This window comes from Homalodisca vitripennis, chromosome 1, assembly GCF_021130785.1.
Source record: "Homalodisca vitripennis isolate AUS2020 chromosome 1, UT_GWSS_2.1, whole genome shotgun sequence".
Lineage (NCBI taxonomy): Eukaryota > Metazoa > Arthropoda > Insecta > Hemiptera > Cicadellidae > Homalodisca > Homalodisca vitripennis.
This window is the reverse complement of record NC_060207.1, coordinates 132197798-132217797: the sequence shown is the minus strand read 5'-3', so window position 1 is coordinate 132217797 and position 20000 is coordinate 132197798. Positions and strand designations below refer to the sequence as shown.

Below are 20000 nucleotides of genomic sequence, written 5' to 3'. Positions count from 1 at the left end.
ATTTTCTCGTTGCTATTACGGTTACCCATAAGACTAATGTAAAAGTTTGTAAAGATATCCTCAGCCAAATTCCAAGGAATGACATGAATCATTATAAATCTAATTCTTCTTCATATATAAATAAAGCTTAATGCACAATTTCAAGTGTACAGTCAGTTCGTTTTCGGGATATTGTGTGGACAGACAGACAGATAGATAGACATGCAGAAATGAAATTTTTTAGCCCCTACAGTGATAGGCTTCGCTAACGCTCATCCAATTAATCTGTAGAAGCATTACAATTTTGTATCGTTTAATTTCTTGCATATATTTCGTATGAAACGTTCTTTCCGATCTGCATTTCACGATTTCTGAGAATTGTACCACAAACAGTAAAAAGTGTATGAGTATGTACTCATGTATTATATTTAACGATTTTACGTTTAAAAGCAATTTTAATAAAATACTGATATTAAAGATTGTTTCTTATTTAAGTATTTATTAATATTTCTAAAGAGATAGAGATAAAGAAGTCAGAAATAAAGAAAACTGACAAGATTAATTTGATAGTGACAAGTATCAAGGTTCTTAAAATTTGAAAAGGATGTCTTATTTTGTTTTGGTTATCTGTCTATATCTCATCTTAGATGCACGTATAGCTAGTATTGGTTATTAAGAAGAAGATGTGATTGACAAGCAATGTTTTAATAGATCGTTGAACTTTGAGACAGTATGTTTCGGTTTGGGCGAGATATTTAGTTGAAGCTCGATTATCCCACAGTGCAGTGGGCAAGCGGCTGTCATAGGAAGGTGTATTACTCTTTTCCGGGAATTCGTATCTGGTCGTAGAAGACGCGGGAAAGACATCATAGAGCAACAGATTATTGAGACTAAATGAGGAGAAATGTTATAAGGCAAGTGCACGTCATGTGATGTAAAGTAAAGATGTCTTATTTTACCAGGCAAAGTTAGGGCTAAGAATCTCTCTCTCTCTCTCTCTCTCTCTCTCTCTCTCTCTCTCTCTCTCTCTCTCTCTCTCTCTCTCTCTCTCTCTCTCTCTCTAACGCTTAACCCGGAGACCAACGGCTTAAAGGTGACTTCTGTGCCACCACCAATGAACGGGCAGGCGGGTTGCTTGCAAGGACAGGATCGCTCCGAGATCACCCATCTTGCGATAACCGATGTACCCGCTACACTGCGCCATTGAATGTGATTTGCTTAACTACCAGTTTCACTTAAACACCTTCATCTTCAAGAGTTTTGTTTTAGAAGTAGGAGACTATCTATAAGGACAAACCCCAACTTAACACTGTAAAGTTCGATTACATTAATTTTTGTTTCATTCAAGAACACCATAATGGAAAATGCTCTCTGTGAATATTGGGATATGTCGGTGTCATGGTCGAGATAGACGCCATCATGGGCGGAGACAAGTAGGTGATAGATCTGAGGTGAGCCTTTTGTAAAAATGATAGGAATAGTTTCAGATAGATTTTTTTGGAACCTCTTATAGAGTTAGTTGTTAATACATTTCAAAGCTCAGTGTTACATAACAAATATTATTGAAAATTATTTTTACACACACACACACACACACACACACACACACACACACACACACACACACACACACACACACACACACACACACACACACACACACACACACACACACACACACACACACACACACACACACACACACACACACACACACACACACACACACACACAGAGTTTGTAACCGTTATGTACCAAATATTTTAATTTACTGTAAACATTCAAGTCACATTTATAAGGGAAATATTTCATATTCCATATTTGTTTTGAATGTAAACTGTCACTGTTTTTACTAACTGTCTCATTTTAAAAATTAAAATGACACTTAATTTTGAACCAACAAACAAAAAGTCAACAAAGCAGAATGTTAATGATAACGACGTACGACTGGAGAACGACACAATTCACTAGAGGAGATGAGAACAGATTAAAATTTACTTAATAAATGTGAATGGAGTAAGCACTGTTAAGGAAAAACACATGTAGTAACCACAGTGCCCATAAATAGCCCATGACACTGATAAACAGTACGCTATCATCATCAAGGCGTGAGGAAGGTCGCACGCTCTGCCAACACGGTATCCTCTATTGCAGTAACGGCAGTAATGAGAGTGGATGCTCCATACTGATAAAACTACATTTCGCAAACGCAAACGCTACCGTAATCTAGAACCTCTGGTGAAACTATATACAAATTTTACCTGTGCTAACGCCAACAGAAATATTGTATCTCATGTTATGTTGAAAGAAATTAGAAAGTGTAATAGTATTGTAATTTAAATGTTCTGAAATTATTTTCTTCGTCCATGCGAAAAACTAAATAAAGCCTAGACTATCTCACTATGTTTTAGCAGCTGAGTGCATAATATGCAACAAGCGTGTTCGACATTATAAGCGTTGAAATGATAAAGAGGATGGTAGTAAACCCGTCATTTATGTCTTCCAGAATGTATCGTAACAGACATCATAAAGACCGTAGACAGATTTATTTCAAGGATATTATGGAGGTAAAACACTGAGCTCGTATGCGTCGCTAAATTAGTTTATTCTGTCTGCAAAAAAAAAAAAAAAAAAAAATACTAAGTTAAAATCTTGAAGGTTAATTTAAAATTATTGTTTTACATTGGATTTTATCATGATTATTGACACAATAATAAATAACTATAAATAAAATGTGAAGTAGCTGAGGATTTGGAAAACAACAGCTCTGGAAAGGATGAAATAGTAATAAAACTGGTTGTATGTTATAATTTTCACAGTTTCAGTATTTGCTACTTAACAGAGAGTTACGATATTTTTAGATGAATGTAATTCTGTAACGTTTAATGCAATGCTGCCTTATGTAATTCTGTTGGGGGGGGGGGGAGAGGTACTTGTAGCAGGTCCATTTAAATTCTGATGTATGCATTTAATTTTGTATATAAAATCACAAAAATTGCAGTTCAATTAATTCTTATTGTCCAATAGCTTAGGGTTGAGTTTCAATATAAATTAAAAACATAAACAAAAATTTAACTATTGAAATTTACTAAATATTTTACTATTTTCAACTATATTATTCATTATACAATTAAACATCTCTTTAGATATATATTTGTAACAAAAGGAATGATATTAGTTCTAGTTTTTTTACGGAATTCTCATATAAAAACTTTGGATAAAAAACATGAATTAATTAAGGTGTTGCGTAGTTATGTTTTACTTGCTGCAATAGGTCTCGTTACATAAGCTGGTCAAGGGCGTCCTGTCGACCAGTAAAGTCGAACATGATGAACATTGCTTGCTGCTAGTAACTATAACTTCAATTTCGCGGAAATAGCGTATCTAGATAAGGAAAAAGACGGAAGATGAACAGTTTTTACCGTCAACCCTGCTCGTCTCAGCGTCTTTATGTCACTTGTCGCAAGAGTGTTCGTTAAGGTGAACTTTTTAATACAGGAAACTTTTTTATTTTTTTAATAAAAACCTTTTCTGCAATTAATTGATGTTTTTTTAGAGTGCTTAATGAAATGAAATACTGGACGACCGCTCTATTAGTAAAGTGTATCCAAACATTGATATGGTTTTATTTCTATTGCTACAAAGTAAGTCACTGGAGGTAGGTACCGAGTGATAAATTACATAATGGAAATTGTTCATACAAAGAATATAGTGAACCAGTCCTTCATGTTGTCTGGTTTCTACATAACCTTGAGATGGGACGCGAAGGAGTGAACAGATTGTCAATGTGACAAATGAAGACATCTCAGAGCGGGACGTCAGAATGGACGGAACGGAACAATGCAGTTGACAAATTGCCCAGTGATGGAGAACACGCGACCGTTGTAGGTGGTCAAGACATCGCTACAAACACTGCTTTCTCTCCTGGCTCTGTGTCCTTGTAACAGCACACACGGGGCAACGAGAAACCCATCTTTGCTCAACTGATTTGACAGTTACAGAACATTTTAAAATATTTATTTTCGACACTGTATTCATTGCTGGAGATAATCTTTATACCTGCCGCATCAAGCAACAAATTATAGTTTGGCTATGGGCCTGTGTCCTTTAGACGGTAATTGATCACCTACGTGGATTAAAATGTTATAATATTATTAAAAAGACGGCGTTAGGGCTGTCAAGACCTCTCTTCCTCTCAACCTCATATGAATATAGAAAATGTGCAATAATGGAATACACACAAAGTAAAAATGTTAACTTATTAAGTAATTGCCTGAGCGTTACATCTTGGGATTTAGCTGATTGTTAGTGAATACTTTTACATTGTTCATATGAGCAAACATTATGGCAACAAGAAAATAACTGTATACATAAATTTGAAAAATTTGAAATGGAAAAAGTCAATATACTCAAAGAGATTTTAACGTGTAACGTATTAACACTCCTAATTATCCCAACACGAACGTGTAACGTATTAACACTCCTAATTATCCCCAACACGAACGTGTAACGTATTAACACTCCTAATTACCCCAACACGAACGTGTAACGTATTAACACTCCTAATTATCCCAACACGAACGTGTAACGTATTAACACTCCTAATTACCCCAACACGAACGTGTAACGTATTAACACTCCTAATTACCCCAACACGAACGTGTAACGTATTAACACTCCTAATTACCCCAACACGAACGTGTAACGTATTAACACTCCTAATTACCCCAACACGAACGTGTAACGTATTAACACTCCTAATTATCCCAACACGAACGTGTAACGTATTAACACTCCTAATTACCCCAACACGAACGTGTAACGTATTAACACTCCTAATTATCCCAACACGAACGTGTAACGTATTAACACTCCTAATTATCCCAACACGTCCAATACAATTTTATGGGTGACTTGGTTTGTAGACGTTTATTATTTATACTGATATGAAATCCAATTTAATGAACAGAGACGTAAACATATCGTGTCAAGAAAACTCGAGAAAGACTTCATCCTTAGTTTGATATTATGTATGAAATTTCATTTCTACATAGGCAAGATTGAGTTCTATAACGTTGCATGTCCAACCATGGGATTTGGCTGAGCGTCGTTGAAGCCTATCACTCAGTAGATTAACACAGTTTATCTGTGGTTTTCCCGGGAATGTAAAAATCTCTTTACCGTATGAATGTCTGTCTGTTATTTCAATATTGAAATGAGCTATAGGCTTGACATATTTTTCAAGGAATCTCAGCGAAGCCTCTAATGCTATACGTGAAATGGCTTACTCCTAACTAGTAATAGAAAGTAAACTAAATTACTGAATTTATATAAAATTAACTGATGGACCGACACACCCACAACTCTCTAGCAGCAAGTCCATGACCTCGCCCCAAAGCACGCATGACCATCGATACTTCTGTCATCAGAGAAAGCGTGCCAAATATGACAAGGCTGAATAGTAAATGGCCTTTTAAAATTTGTTGATCTTTGAATAAATATAAGTAGAATGTAAAATACAAAACATATAGAATTAGTGTATTGTACTGCAAAAAACAATTGTGCAGCGTTCTTATGACGTCTAATATTAAAACATAATTCTAATGTAGTAATATTGAAAACGCTGCATTCTTTCCGACTGCTCAGCGGTCAAATCAATGATCATGACATCACAATTTTTAAAGTGTGGAAATATAAGTGCCTTGACCACCATCACCTTGGTCCCAGTAAACACTTTGTTGCATATTCCCGTCCACTTTAAGCTTGTATTTATAGTAAACCCGACACTTCAGTTTGTTTTAGTAGTTTAGTTCACATGTCAGTTTTAGTTTCGGTGCAGTATTATGGTTAATACGGTTAATTAGTCTCGGCTTACTTACCAGTTTCAGTCTATATTGTAATACCCAAAAAGTTAATCAATATACAAGTTTAACAGAGACACAAAAGACAGAACCTATGTTTGTAAATCATCGACGAAAAGATAATAATTTAAATGCTTCATGATAGAAGTAATATCTGTTATGTAATGTGAGAATGTAAGGTGACGTGAGACAGAGCAATGTGGAACTCTCTGTGTGATACGAATATGGTGAACAGTTACACAATGCTAGGATTCCCATTCATAAGGAACTGACTAATTCTTATTGCAAACTCTTCAGCTTTTTAACCCATAAATAATCTTAACCAATAACCAGATTCCACAATAATTTACGGTAATAGAAAATTGTCCATTAATAATTTTAAAACTAACTAGATAAAACAAAATTTAGATTACAAACTTCACAATTACCTGACTGCAATGAGGTGCAGCTCCGAAATACTCCAGTAGTCGGTTTGAAGTAGGTCTGAGTCGTTCTACATCTCACAATCCTAAAACAAGGAGATAAAATGTAAAGTGATTATTCAGTTACGAGAAAGAGAAATTATAGAGATAAGGATCCAGTAGCTCCGCGAGGTGAGTTGGTTGAGTAACGCGATTAGTCGAGTGAGCTAACAAAGTAAAACAGTTAAAAGGGGTTCCTTGTTGTTTACATTTGTTGTTTGCATTTTATCTCCGACAGCTTTTCACAGAAGGTTTCAAAATCTCAGTGTTTGAGTTCCGAGGTTACAGAACATCAATGTCTTCTTCAGTCAGCCAATGTCAAGTGTTTGATTCCGACCACTTGTCCCTGATGAATCTCTAAATACAATAGCAGTTCATTTTAAATACATTAGAACTCAAACTATATCAATTTATAGTAAACACCGTCGTAAGGAGATGCAGAATGATTGGGTTTGTGAATGTGTAATGAATGCAAACATAGCTAGTCAAGGCTGAAACACGTTTTAGGCAACACACTATCATGCACATGTTGCAAAATTATTAGTGTTAACTCTTCGTTAACTAAATAAATACGGTAAGAATTATGAAAATACGCTTCAGAAGTTCTGCTTGGCCGTTATGTAATTTACGGTAAATATGAAGAAAAAAACATGTTCGGGCAATTTTATTTGTCTTTTTTTATACTTATTGTTAAATATTACCAGTGTATACTATAACAAATACAAACAATAACTTAAAACCTACAAGAGTATACACCTTACATTGATAGAAAGTTCATGGATGACCGAATGAAAAACCTTTTGGATTGTTGTATAACATCTGACACAAACTATCTAACATGATTTTCGATACGATGTAACTAATTTTTTTATCACGTAATATGTGTCTCATAAAATATTCATTGAAACAGTCTATGAACCCCATCCATTTGTATTAAGGTTATTTGTTCCCCACATTTACCAATATTGTGACATCAATATAAATAACAGTTATGGTAACAGTAAATTAAATTAGAATAGTTAAGTTAAACAGTTAAGCATTTTTATTTTAAGAAAACAAAATAGATCCTTGTGGAACATATATATGTGAGAATCTTGAGGTTCGTAAAATTAACAATATCCTCTTGCACTCCAAGGCAACCAGGTTGTTAAAAACTAACAGTAACAAAAATCCTGGAGTGGTTTTTACTACACGGAACTAACACAAGTTACACTACTCATGTATGCATGTCACCACGAATAAATTTATTCTGCTTGAAACTGCTGCAAATATTTAGCTGTTTCCCTGCGATAAACTTTCTGTACTGCCGATTAATTCAAACAGAAATAGTTTGTATTCCTACAGAAGATCTTCATGTAGGTAACGCGTGTCTAAATTAAGCAATTGTCTCAAGAATAAATAGTTTGCTTTGAAGTAAATTTCAAAAGTGCTAAAATCTGACATTTGTGAAGACTTTCAAATATTTAAGTACCATTTCTGCAGAAAATAATTATTAGAGAATAAATTAAAGACAATAAGATACTGTATACATTTACTTCCGCTGTGACTTCAAGGGATCGGGCGGGGAAGATCAACAAATCCAAGGCCGGATAGGATAACGGATGCAGGAAGTGATTATAATAGGTGACGAGAAGCAAGCGGAACGGTACGTTACGGTTAGGTGGCTACTTGAGATAGTCTTCCTGCGTCTGTGCAGGATAATTGTCATCTGTCGTGTGTCTTCGCTGTTATACCTATAGATTATATCCTGGCAGATCCCTTCTGACATCAATAGGCACTCACAGGATGGTAACATTAGATTCTGATTAAAAAAAACGATGTTCAAAATTTATTTAAAGATCAATTACAACAATCATTACTAAGCGGGCTACATACCCTCTTGCAAATAGGAGATTGGCTATGTATTATCCTGAATTTGGACCTGTCGACTGATCTTTTTTGTTTAAGCTCGATAACATTGTGACAGTCCCGTTTTATCAACTTTGAGGTTTTGACCTTCAAATAAAAATAAGAAAGAACTTAGAACATCTAGGGAACTAAGTCCATTGTTTGTTATAATGTGCCAATCTTAGTTGTAGCATAAAATTTGACTGTCTATAAATAAATAAAGTTTAAGTTTTTTAATTGTTTATGGATTCTATTGGCTGAGTATAAAATCTATATGTTTTGTTTTAAAGCGGTACACTATAAAAATTCATATTTTCACATTAACAAAATTGATGCATGTCAATTGTGCTGTGGTGTGTTTCGGTGTGAAAGTCTATTGATTGTTTTGAACCGAGACTGAAGAATGTGCCAACCCGTTATAAACGAGTATCGGTGGTTGTATTGCGAGGATGCCTAGAGATGAAATTAGCATCTACTCTCCCCCGATGTGGCATAGGCTAAGATTTTCTACCTTCAATGATGAATCTCAGTTAAGAGTCTCCTAGCTCATTTTTTACGTTTGCCTTCCATCCCTTGTCTCTAAGAGTAATAAAAAACCCTGAGCAAGACGCAACCCAGATTCTAAGGTCTTTAAAGAAATAAAAAATAAATCTTAGGTCCAAACTGGGTGTTAGAACGCAAGACGGTTACCTATTATGTATTGAAAGCTATTATATAATTATTCCATAAACTACTTCATCAGAGAGAGGTTTTGGAGCTTGGGTTCATGATAAATAGAAAACGATTACTTGTACATAATTGTGATTTTGATATGAACACGTATCTCTATGAAACATGCAGTTACGTGAAGTTAACATGTGAAGTTTGTCTTAATGAATAATACTTTTGTATTGTACAAGTCTTTAGGTGCGGTAATATTTACTTAACGTTTCAAGGTTACAGGGATACCTCGTTCAACTAAGATTTATAAAATATTTCCAGATTTTCTGTGAAATCTTTTAACAAAATTCTGGTAAGGTTTCTTGGTCTCTTATAATCTTGAAAAATGTTTAAATAAAGATTATATTTGCCATAAAACCATAAAAATCATACTAACATGTATTTTTGAATTATTTAACTCTTCAATCGCACTGTATTAGGTTTTCAGCGTGCGAATGTGTTTAAAGTACCTGAAAACGAAACAAATGGTCAGCTGGTTTATTAGTAAACAAACTTATTGTTCTTCGATTACAGAACTGAGTCTTATATAAGTCTGGAATATATGGACACTGTACTGAAACCACGAAAACTTACAATATTTTGTGGAATGTTCACTATTACAAAGGAAGAAGGCAATTGGGTAGACTCATAATGTATTGGTAACGGAATGGCCCTGTATATGTGTAAGCATAGAGTAAGAAATGAAATATAAACATAAACAGTACAAATTCCTACAAGATAGCAAGGCATTATATTAATATTCTTTGAGAGTTTATGTCCAGTGTTGTTCTCTTTGAAATCAAAATAAGGGAAAATCTATTTGATTTCTTCATCTGCGGATAAAAAGATTCGATGTATAGCTCTTCTTTGGGCGTTTGGATTGGGGGTATCTTGTATATCAGACTTATTACAGCTATTTCATGGGAAGAGACCCACTTTAGAAGATGTTCTTTATATTATATGTTAGAGGAGATCTCATTTGTATTTTTATAAAGGTTTAGTTCGGATAAGACTATGCCGTTTTTTCTTTGAGCATTTGGGTAATAGAGTGTAATTTTCTTTGTAGATTTTGGATTAGGATGATGTAAACATTTTCTTCAAGCATTCGAATTGAGGAATATAGAGTATGTTTTATTATTTGTTTGTATAATGGGAAATCCTGTCTTGGTTATCTTTGAGGTTTACTGCGCGAGAAGACTCGTATTTTTTGTAATTTGGATGTACTCTTTACACTCGTAAAAACTCTTTACGGTTTGGATAAAAGAAAACCTCTGACTGTTCTTTTGAGTTGAGACAAGAGAACATTCTGTGTTCGTTATCCTTTTGGGTTTGTATAAAAGCAGAATCTGTGTTATTTTTCTATGACAGCTTAAATGTAAAATGTAACCCAATATTCATTCTCCTTAACATTGTTTTGAAAATATTTAAAATATTAGATGAGAGAGTATACCATATTCTTGTTATCTCAAAGGTTTATATGAGAGAAAACCTTGTATTCATTATATTTGACCAATTAAACACGTACCCTACGCAGGTTTTCGTAGAAGATTTTGATGAGAAGATCCCTATTGTTTGTAAGCGATTAGAATGAGAGCCCGTCTATCTCAGATTGATTTGAGTGTTTAGATTATAAAATATATTATTTGGATTAGCTTTGAGCATTTAAATTATGGATTGCCTTTTATGGTAATCTTTGAGAGACCCTGTTTAGTTTTGAATTTGGATTAGAGAAAGCAGTATGCCATTATTAACATGTTTATGAGACAGTTTAGATAGATCTTGTAACATAATCCTGTCTAAGAAGGTATACATTTTTATAGTATAATTTAGAGGACACCATATAACATTAATTTTGATGCTTGGAGACATAGTATATTTGACTTATTTGCATTTTGTAGCAGTAACACGGAAATGACTCTGAAGCGTGGCTACATGTCTACCGTCGAGTTGGACGGAAGAATTCATCAAACATGACATTTTTTATTTTCTCCAACAAAGGTGGCAATAGAGTTTCCTGATCAAAGTAAACTGTAGTAATAAGGGTTAGAGTGTAATTGTAGTCAACAATAAAACTTACCACGTCATAAAAATATGTGAATAAGCATATCAACTTTACAATCCCATTCTTTTCGTTAATACAAATTACTAGTAAATACTAAAATCCCATGATTTAGTTGAAATCCCTTTACTACTACGTCATTCCTCATTAAATTGGTTTGTGTAACGTTTGTAAGGCGTAAAAGTGCTGTTTTAATTTAGTGTCACGTATGACAGTTTGGAAATCTGTAAAACATTCGATAGTATTCTCAAGTATAAAATGTTTCTAATATTTTTTCATAGTTGTCAGTACATAATTATTTTTTTTAAGCTTCAATGCAGATTCTTCAGGCAATATATTAAAAGTTTAATACCGTTATATATGTGCGATTTGAAAAGCGATTTAAAACCAAAGGGATTATATGCGTGTTGGTGGTTTTCCATATAATATTACTAAAATAAAAACAAATACTTTATTAGTTATTAAAATAAATAAACCCATAAGCAATCTTCAGTTTTTTTAATACACAAAATATATAGCACCAACTTTAAATGGCGTCTTGTGATAAAACACCACATATTTATTATAAATATAGATAAAACATCATAATAATTGTCATATATATTAAAATATTGGATTTGCTGTATTCAAAATTACATTTACACGTTTACCTTTGACAGCAGTTCGATATTCAATGCAGCTAACCGCACAGGGATTCGTTTTGAAAATAACCACTAAATTACATGTCATAGCTCCTATAAGTAATCACAGCTGCATTGCACTCTGCAGCGGGGTTGACCACTTTTGTCCACTAACACTCAAGTCATGTACCGTAACCTGCAACCGACACTGGAGAGAGTGATGACGCAAATCGACGCAAGGTGCTGCTGTGACGCAAACAGTGTCCTCACACAAACACGTGGCACAAGTATACATTCTCTCAATATATACCTAACAATGTGTGAGAGAATTCAAGTACATTTGATCTGACCTTGATTACGGTGACAGAGTAACGTGCTGATAAGTTGCCCGTTTGATAAAACGTGATAACAACTCTTGTGTCTTGAGTGGTGCCGAGATCTTGGATTTCGTAAATTGATTAACAGCAGTAAAATTCTGTGGGTTAAAAACACAGGTCTACATTAGTAAAGCTGAGATTCTCTTACATTCCCATCAACGTGAACAGAGAGAGACGGGAAAATATTAGAGAAAAGATAAGAAGTTCACTGTGATAAACACTTAATGTCTCCTTGTAATGAATGCATCTACTTCCAAAGTGAGTTTGTGGACAAACTAACTGATATACCACAACCTCTGCAACTCCAGCAGATACCTTATTCAACCAAGTGAATATCTTGTGGCATAATTAAAGGCGAGCTATAACATAAAAAAGTACTGAGAAATCCCCAGTTTCTAATCAATTTGAAAGAATCATGCACGATGAAGAGACAATGTTATTTTGGCCTCACAAAAGTTTCGCCTCCTATATTTCTGAAATAGGGTCAATCTCAATGACCAATTTGACCGTTATGTAACTATACCTGTAGATAATTTTGTTAAATCATTAGAATTAAGTCTGTACAAAACTGAAAAATCATCCCAGAGTCAGAAAAAGAGAATAGAGAAAATTACCATCTATATAAATCCCTTGTGGGTCTTTATAGCCGAAGAAAACTAGAAGACTGGGTATAAAGTACAATATTAGAACCACGTTTAGAACATACAACACACTTAACTTGACGAAGTCTAATACAAATAAAACCGATAAGTGCAAGCAGGACTGCAAAAACTACGTTTACAATGTAAAACGTTGTTGTGGCAGAGAATACATTACCGTAGATTCTGTTTTCTGCAATGACGATCGCTATATACTATTGACCAATGGTCAGTTATCAGTGGTTGGTTATTGCTAGAAAATGTATCGTAACATCTGTTATATAGTTTGGTTTGTACTAACAAGGTAGTAGGCCTACACTACATCATGCATCGCGTAGCAGGCTTCGCTGAGATCGAATGAAAAAGTTCAAATCAATAAATTCTCAACTAATAAATAAATACTAATAAATGCTCAATTAATTCTTGAAACGTTTTGCGGACAGTTAGACAATTATATAGAAAGTACATTTTTTACATACTCCTGCAGACAAAAGCAAATATTGTGTAAATCTACTAAGTGATTAGTTTACATTGACACTCATCCAAATTTCTTGTGGTCGTACAGGATCTCATAACACATTCTTGTCTATGTATAATTAAGATTTATGTTAAATTCCTATACTACAGGTCAAACCTTTCTCGAGATATCATACGATTGATACATTTTCATTTTGTTCATTAAGTTAGGTTTCATAATAAAGTGTTCAAATAATAAAAGCCTCGGTGAGCTAGGTAGGGTACTACAAATCAAACACCAACAACTTTAACACAGAATTTTACACTTTATTAATTTTCTTCTTGCTCTATGAATGAAAAGTGTCAGATATAAAATTCTCGTATGATTGTACTTATTTAGTTTAAAAATATATTTATTCTGCTGTTTTCTCGTTGTCGTCATGGTCACCCGTAAGACCAATGTAAAATTTGCCAACACCATAGCTACAATTGACAATTGAATCTGGTAGTACCTACATTTCAATAGTGAAAAGTTCTTTTGAACTAAATCATCATAATTATTACATTTATTTATGATGTAATTAACACAAGTTTAGCCAGTACTCAGACAAATCCGATGAAGTGACAAAAAAAGCCTAGTATGGGGGCTCCCGTTTCTTTCTGTCATCTTCACGCAGCAGTTAGTGAAACAAATTCATATTCCATATTCAGCTACAACAAAACATTTAACTTGTTGCATGATATTCAGTTTTTACTCACCATGATTGAAATTAATAGAGCAAATCCTATAAAAGCCATTGTTTATTTCCCTTTGTTATCGCATTCATTCGGTTATCACAAGTAAACACAACGTCCACTCTCTGTGCTAACATGTAGTTTGTTGTGTAGTGTATCGTTGCATCTCTTTGGATTTTCTTGATTCATCACTAGACAAGAATTCCTGTATTGTGAATGTTCATTTTGCGTTTTTAGTTCTTTAAGAATTGTGTGTTCGATGCTATAACAATGAATGTATTGTACAGTACTGCATCTGGTATGTAGTGTTTACAGGTACAATTTTGTAACTAATATAACACATTAAATTTAAGTAATATTAAAAATACATGTTTTAATATTTATAGTATTAATAGCATAAGTTTCATAAAATATAAAATCTTATTTGATGAAAAGCTAGAAAGAGTTTTAAAAACTTAACGCTTTTTTTCTTGAGTGTTGGTTAAAAGTGTAACGAATCTTACACATTTAATCTGCTACAAGAACATAAACTATTATATACAGAGAGCTGTCAAATATTCAAGTAAGGTCTACTCTCGACTCAACTTTAATGATTCCTATAAAAGTTTTTAATATATGAGCATGACGTAAGCACTCCCTTCTACTTTATGTAATAGACTACCTAAACTTAAAAGGTGTCATCCATGATTTTCGTGACGTAAACCACGACTAGTCGACACATTGGGTAGCACAACAAGGGTATTTATTACACAAGCCCGCGCTAAAGGAAGGAAACGCTCAATTACTTTTTACCATCTAACATAGCTGTATATTAATATTATCTAAATCGTATATTTGTTCTTGGAATGAAGATTAACTTTCGTTTGGTTTGCAATGTTTCATCACTACTATTTTTTGTAACGTACTGTATGGCTAAACTTATGTTACATACATCATAAATAAATGTAGTAATTACGATGCTTTAGTTCAAAAGTACCTTTCAGTATTGAAATTTAGGTGTTACCATATTCAACTGTCAATTAGATTTTAAATTATCAACAAAGAGTTCTGTTGTGACCACTTATCAGATAACTAATATCTGAAACCACGGCCAGATTGTGCTAGTGTCACGAAAAGAATGTTTTCGCACTTTCAATCTGTTCTGCTTAAAAACATTAAATCCCTCTATTCTGCTTGATATATCCAATATTTTACGAGATTTCCGAATATCAAAATCAGTTCTCAGAGATTTCATAAATATAAAAGTAAACGCCAGAGATGTAAATGCCAAAAGAGTCCCTTTCCTGTATTTGTATCTAACAATTTAAAAACACTATCAATGATAATAAACTTATCTATTTCCTCATGATAATTTTGAGGAAAATTTCAGCTCTTTAAAGTATGCCCTTAAAATAAAAAAATATAGCAAACATGAATATATTTATAGTAACTTAAACCTAATCAATAATTTACACACTAAGTCTCTTTTAATAAATCTGTAAGAAATTGAGACTTAATTTCAAATCTTGATTTACGCGTAAATAGTTTTGTTCATTTCATATTACTAGATATTAATAACTTAAGTATGTTTTATTGTACGGTTTTATTTTATTTTTTTATTTCTACCTATTTACTTATAACTAGTAATGTTATAGTTTTAACAAAACATAAACTAATAACTTCATTTAGAACACGAATTATGATTTTCTAAGCATTACGCTATACATGTGGAAGCGTAATATAGTAAAAAATATGAGAAAGTAAAAACGGTTTTCTCTGTCAATATTCATTATTTACTTATCAATCTAAAATTACAAATCATTGACGGAAACGGTGAAAATACCTAATTAATTACGTGTTACATTACCTGGTCAATCGTAGGGGAACAAACAGCTGGAAGCGAAAGTAACATTGTTCTCAGCACTCTATTTCTCTCGTTCTGTGTCTCTGCGAATCAGTGGATCTGCAAACACAATGATAACTATTATCATTATATAACTGTTCAAGGCACTTGGTTCTTCTTGCTCCCATTTTGTGGTGGTGGAGCCTCCGATACACGTATATAAATGTGGGACACCAACCTCGCCCACGGACATTGTGCCAAAACATGATGCAGACTTACTTCAATCTAGATTCTCGATTTGAATTAGCTCGTATTAGACTGTAAACATTATATTTTAGATTTTTTTATTAGTCTTTTGGAAAACCTCAGATTTGATATGATCAGACTTTAAGTTTTGGATTTGGCTTTCCACTTTACCACTGAGTTTTGGAAAGTCGTCTGAAACGTATAGGAAGGTTTTAGTAAATATTTGCTTGTACGATTTGGCTATTTAAACCATTGACCTTAAATTTAATGGGTTATAAATAATAAAAATGAATGAATATCGCTGAAGGTCTTGAAAAACAGCCTATTATACATGTTAAAGCTACTTAAGGTAAACATTTACTTATTGAAATTTTAAACTCACTAATGTTAAAAGAGGAACCGTCAACGTACGTACACGACACACCCTCACATAAACACACGTATGCCCGCTACAGAGGAATTAAGATCGTGGAACCCAAAATACATTTTCCTCTTTTTTCACTCAGAAGCCCTTAAACATAAATATTTAGAGTGTAAATAAATTATATATTACATAGGAACAAATATTTAGTTCCAACAGCTTACCTGAAGTTCAGCTATCTTCTAAAAGCTCACATCAAGTGTTGACATTACGTTTAAGATGCATTTAAAACATCTGTTTTACTGTTTAATGTTTTGCAGCCTGTACTGTAATAAATTAGGGACACAGTTAAAGTGTTCAGGGACTAACATCTCACGTTTATTGACTTCAGTAAAGTTAGTATATATGTTATTTGTTTTGTGGTGGTTCGGAAGTCACCTTTAAGCCGTTGGTCCCCAGGTTAAGTGTTAGAGAGGGCTTCTTAGCCCTAACTTCGCCTGGTAAAATAAGACATTCTTTACTTTTTTTTTTACTTTTTATTTTGTAGAAGACGGTGCCTCTTTTACCTGCGTTTTCTTTTAATAAAAGCAATGAATCTGGACTTATTCTGTATTGTTGACCCAGTTATTTTGAACAGAATATGTAATGGAATCTCACCTTAAACTCTGAAATAAAGTGAAAACTTCCAATATCACGTCTCAGGTTAGAGGTTATTTAGAGAAATCGCAATCTCTTCACTCCAACAACTTATCCCGTTGCTCCATTAAGTATATTTGAAGTATATTCCTTATGTTCTCAAGCAAAGGTACATCGTAAAAAATTAGCAAGTAAATTCTTATATAGCATTGCTGTATTAAACCTTAGTCCACGAAATATAACCCATATTAATCCATACTAATCAGGTACGTAATGGTAATTGGTAGAAAACATCTCTGTAACTTATTCCATGTTGTGCGTTACTTCTGCCATGTTTCAAAGTCTTCCTATCAAATCATGATACGAAGAATTTCCCACAGTATCCTTCAAGTAAGCTATAATTACATGATTAATTTTTATTTCTGATCTTTCTTCTATATCATTGCTCAAGGGTGGAGTTCACATTGCCTCCGACAAGGATGTCACTCGAAACACTGGTATGAACAACGGTGTTCTTTAACATATGTGAGTTAAGCCATGATTAATGGAAGAAAGATTCATCTCTGTAACTCATTGAGTCTCGTCACCATCTTATGTTTCAAGAGACTCCTAGAGGACCGACATCTAGAACTCAGAAGTAAACAGATGCTGTCTACATCAACTCTATGGTAAATTATGGATATATATATATATATATATATATATATATACTCGTATATAGTTCCATCCGGTACGCTGAGTTCTATCCCGTTGCTTTAGGACGGACTTGTCCAATATAAAATTCATTCTGAAGTAAAACATGAAAAGTGATGTGTTCTAGAATTATGAGGTAAGTTTGAGTTATTTCAAGAAAATCTGCAAGTTTACTATTCCTAGCTTTTCCATGTGGTGTTAGTTTTAAGCGTGTCAAGTTACGACAAATTTCATTTGAGATCAAAATAATAATTTCATATTTAATCCTTTTCATAGTCTCCAATTTCGACCTCCACCAAAACTAGTGCGACTGATGGTTGAATTATTTCTTGACAAAATGTTTCTATAGCTTTGAAGAAAAAACAGGTTTTACTTGCACATGCAAATTGGTTCTTTTCTCCCGGTCTATCCGTTTTTATATAAAACCAGTTAGTATTCAGAAGTAATAAATGAGTTATGCTCCTTGTTACAAAACATAGTATTCATGTATATATATATATATATATATATATATATATATATATATATATATATATATATATTCTTTGTTTAAAATGAAATAAATCAGTGATCCTATCATGCATATTTCAAGTTTTCAAATAACATCTTCCAAACATTACTAAGTAAGAATACAACACAGAACAAACAAAAATCAGATAATCAAAACATGAGTATTATAAAATTACAATAAAAAACAAATCTTTCATCAGTTTTCACGTATAACACCGTCTTATATTTAAAGTATCCACTTTCCCTAACTCATATGTGTCCATAGGTACAATTTTGGGGCAGCAGGGAATTCGAGACAGTTGCAGTCCGCTTATAAAACTGTAGGTCTTGGGTTTATATTGGTTAAATTTTAAATAAACTGTCAAAAAACTTAAACTTAGATTCTGATTAGGTTTAATGACAAGTTCCTTGTGAATTGAATGAAGCATTTGTTAAGGTTATTTTTATTACATTATACATGCATGTCTTTTATAATTTTGACGAACATAAAAGACTTGTCTGACGGAGCTATTGCTTTCCTACTATACTGTTTTGGACAAACATTATAATTCTTCCCAAAAACTAATTTATATTGTATACCGACATGTACATACAGTAATGATGGAACTAAAATGACCACCTGTGATTTTCCCACAGTTGTACTGTAATTACTAAGAACGGTTATCACTGCTCGTGTAAAAGAACATATAAACTCCTCAATACATTGCAAATATGTTATAACACCTTAATATGTAACAACAAACATAATAGACATTGGTTGTGTCCAAAAATAGCAAATCGGAACTTCGGGCGGCTGCCAGCTGAAAGGTGTTTTAATTTTGTTTCGTAATGTGGTTTTACAAAACTCCCACTTCCTGTGAGACTACGAAGTGTAAAGTTTGCCCAATGGGGGGGAGGGTGGCAGGTGAGGGCGAGGGGCGCTAGGCGCGCAGGTCAGGTAGGCCGGATAATGGCTATCTCCCTGTGTTTGTACGCGATACGCGTCCGATAACCATGTTTGCACCCCGCTATTCCGTGATAGTATCGCAGACAGGGGTCCACTGTGATCGCTTCATCTCCCAACCTTACCTCTACCCTACCCTCACCCTCCCGGTCCATAGTGTGTTACTGACCTAGGCCGGGGAGAATACCAAAGTGGGGAATATCGTGTGCTTGAAATATTGTTTGTCCTAATATACGAACTCTATCATCAGACACGAGGAAGAAATTAAACTGACTCTCAGCCTCCATCCACTTCCCCATATCGGCCACACTTTGCTTTATAAATGTTGGTCTGATTTATCTTATTAAATTATATAGATATAACAAGGTACGAGTGATTTAAACTTGCGCCACCGTAGGCCTAAATCTTGAAACTACACATCTGAAATTAATTTTATATATCCTCGTCGTTTCTATACAACTTTTCATTTATATTTCATACTACCACAGCAATAATAATTCACTTTAAATAACACATCTCTTAGTGAATGGAGTAATGATTGAGTAAACATCTTATCAAAACAAAAAAAATCAAACACCTTTTTTATTGGCTTACAATGAATTGGAGTAATGATTAGAATGAGTAGTTGCTAGCCTCGAGGGAGAAGTACAGGACAACGAGCAAAATAATCTCAATTTTATATTTATGAATGGCAGATACTATTTACAGAGAGATAATCCATACAATATTCGAGCAAACTTCATTTCTGTCAAACAATTATTTTCTGTTTCAAATTCAATGTTACCATATTTAAAATAAGCTGATAAAATGTTGAATGGTAATTTGGAAAAAACCGCAATCGCTTGTTACTAAAGAAAATACAAGAGCATCAGATAGGGTATGGTTCAGAACCTACTTTTAAACAAGGTCGAACGTTCAAACCACAAACATCATAGTGTTATTTTATTCATATTGATAATCAATGTATGTGTCTCATCTGTATGTTGTTTTGTATAAACAGACGTGCCTTAATTAAGC

General features: G+C 33.6%; 1 protein-coding gene across 2 annotated transcripts in view; it reads right to left on the bottom strand.

The window, feature by feature from the left end:
- LOC124371336 (plasma membrane calcium-transporting ATPase 3-like) overlaps positions 1-20000 on the bottom strand; it is a 107537-nt gene that overhangs the window by 29350 nt on the left and 58187 nt on the right. Inside the window, exons 2-3 of one of the 2 annotated variants that reach the window (XM_046829668.1) lie at positions 15619-15714; positions 6269-6348 (exon numbers count right to left, since the gene is read on the bottom strand). The gene's annotated coding sequence lies outside the window, so the exon portion shown is untranslated. Of the gene's footprint in view, positions 1-6268; positions 6349-11596; positions 11864-15618; positions 15715-20000 lie in introns of those variants that run through there. The other variant, XM_046829672.1, reaches the window with a different exon arrangement.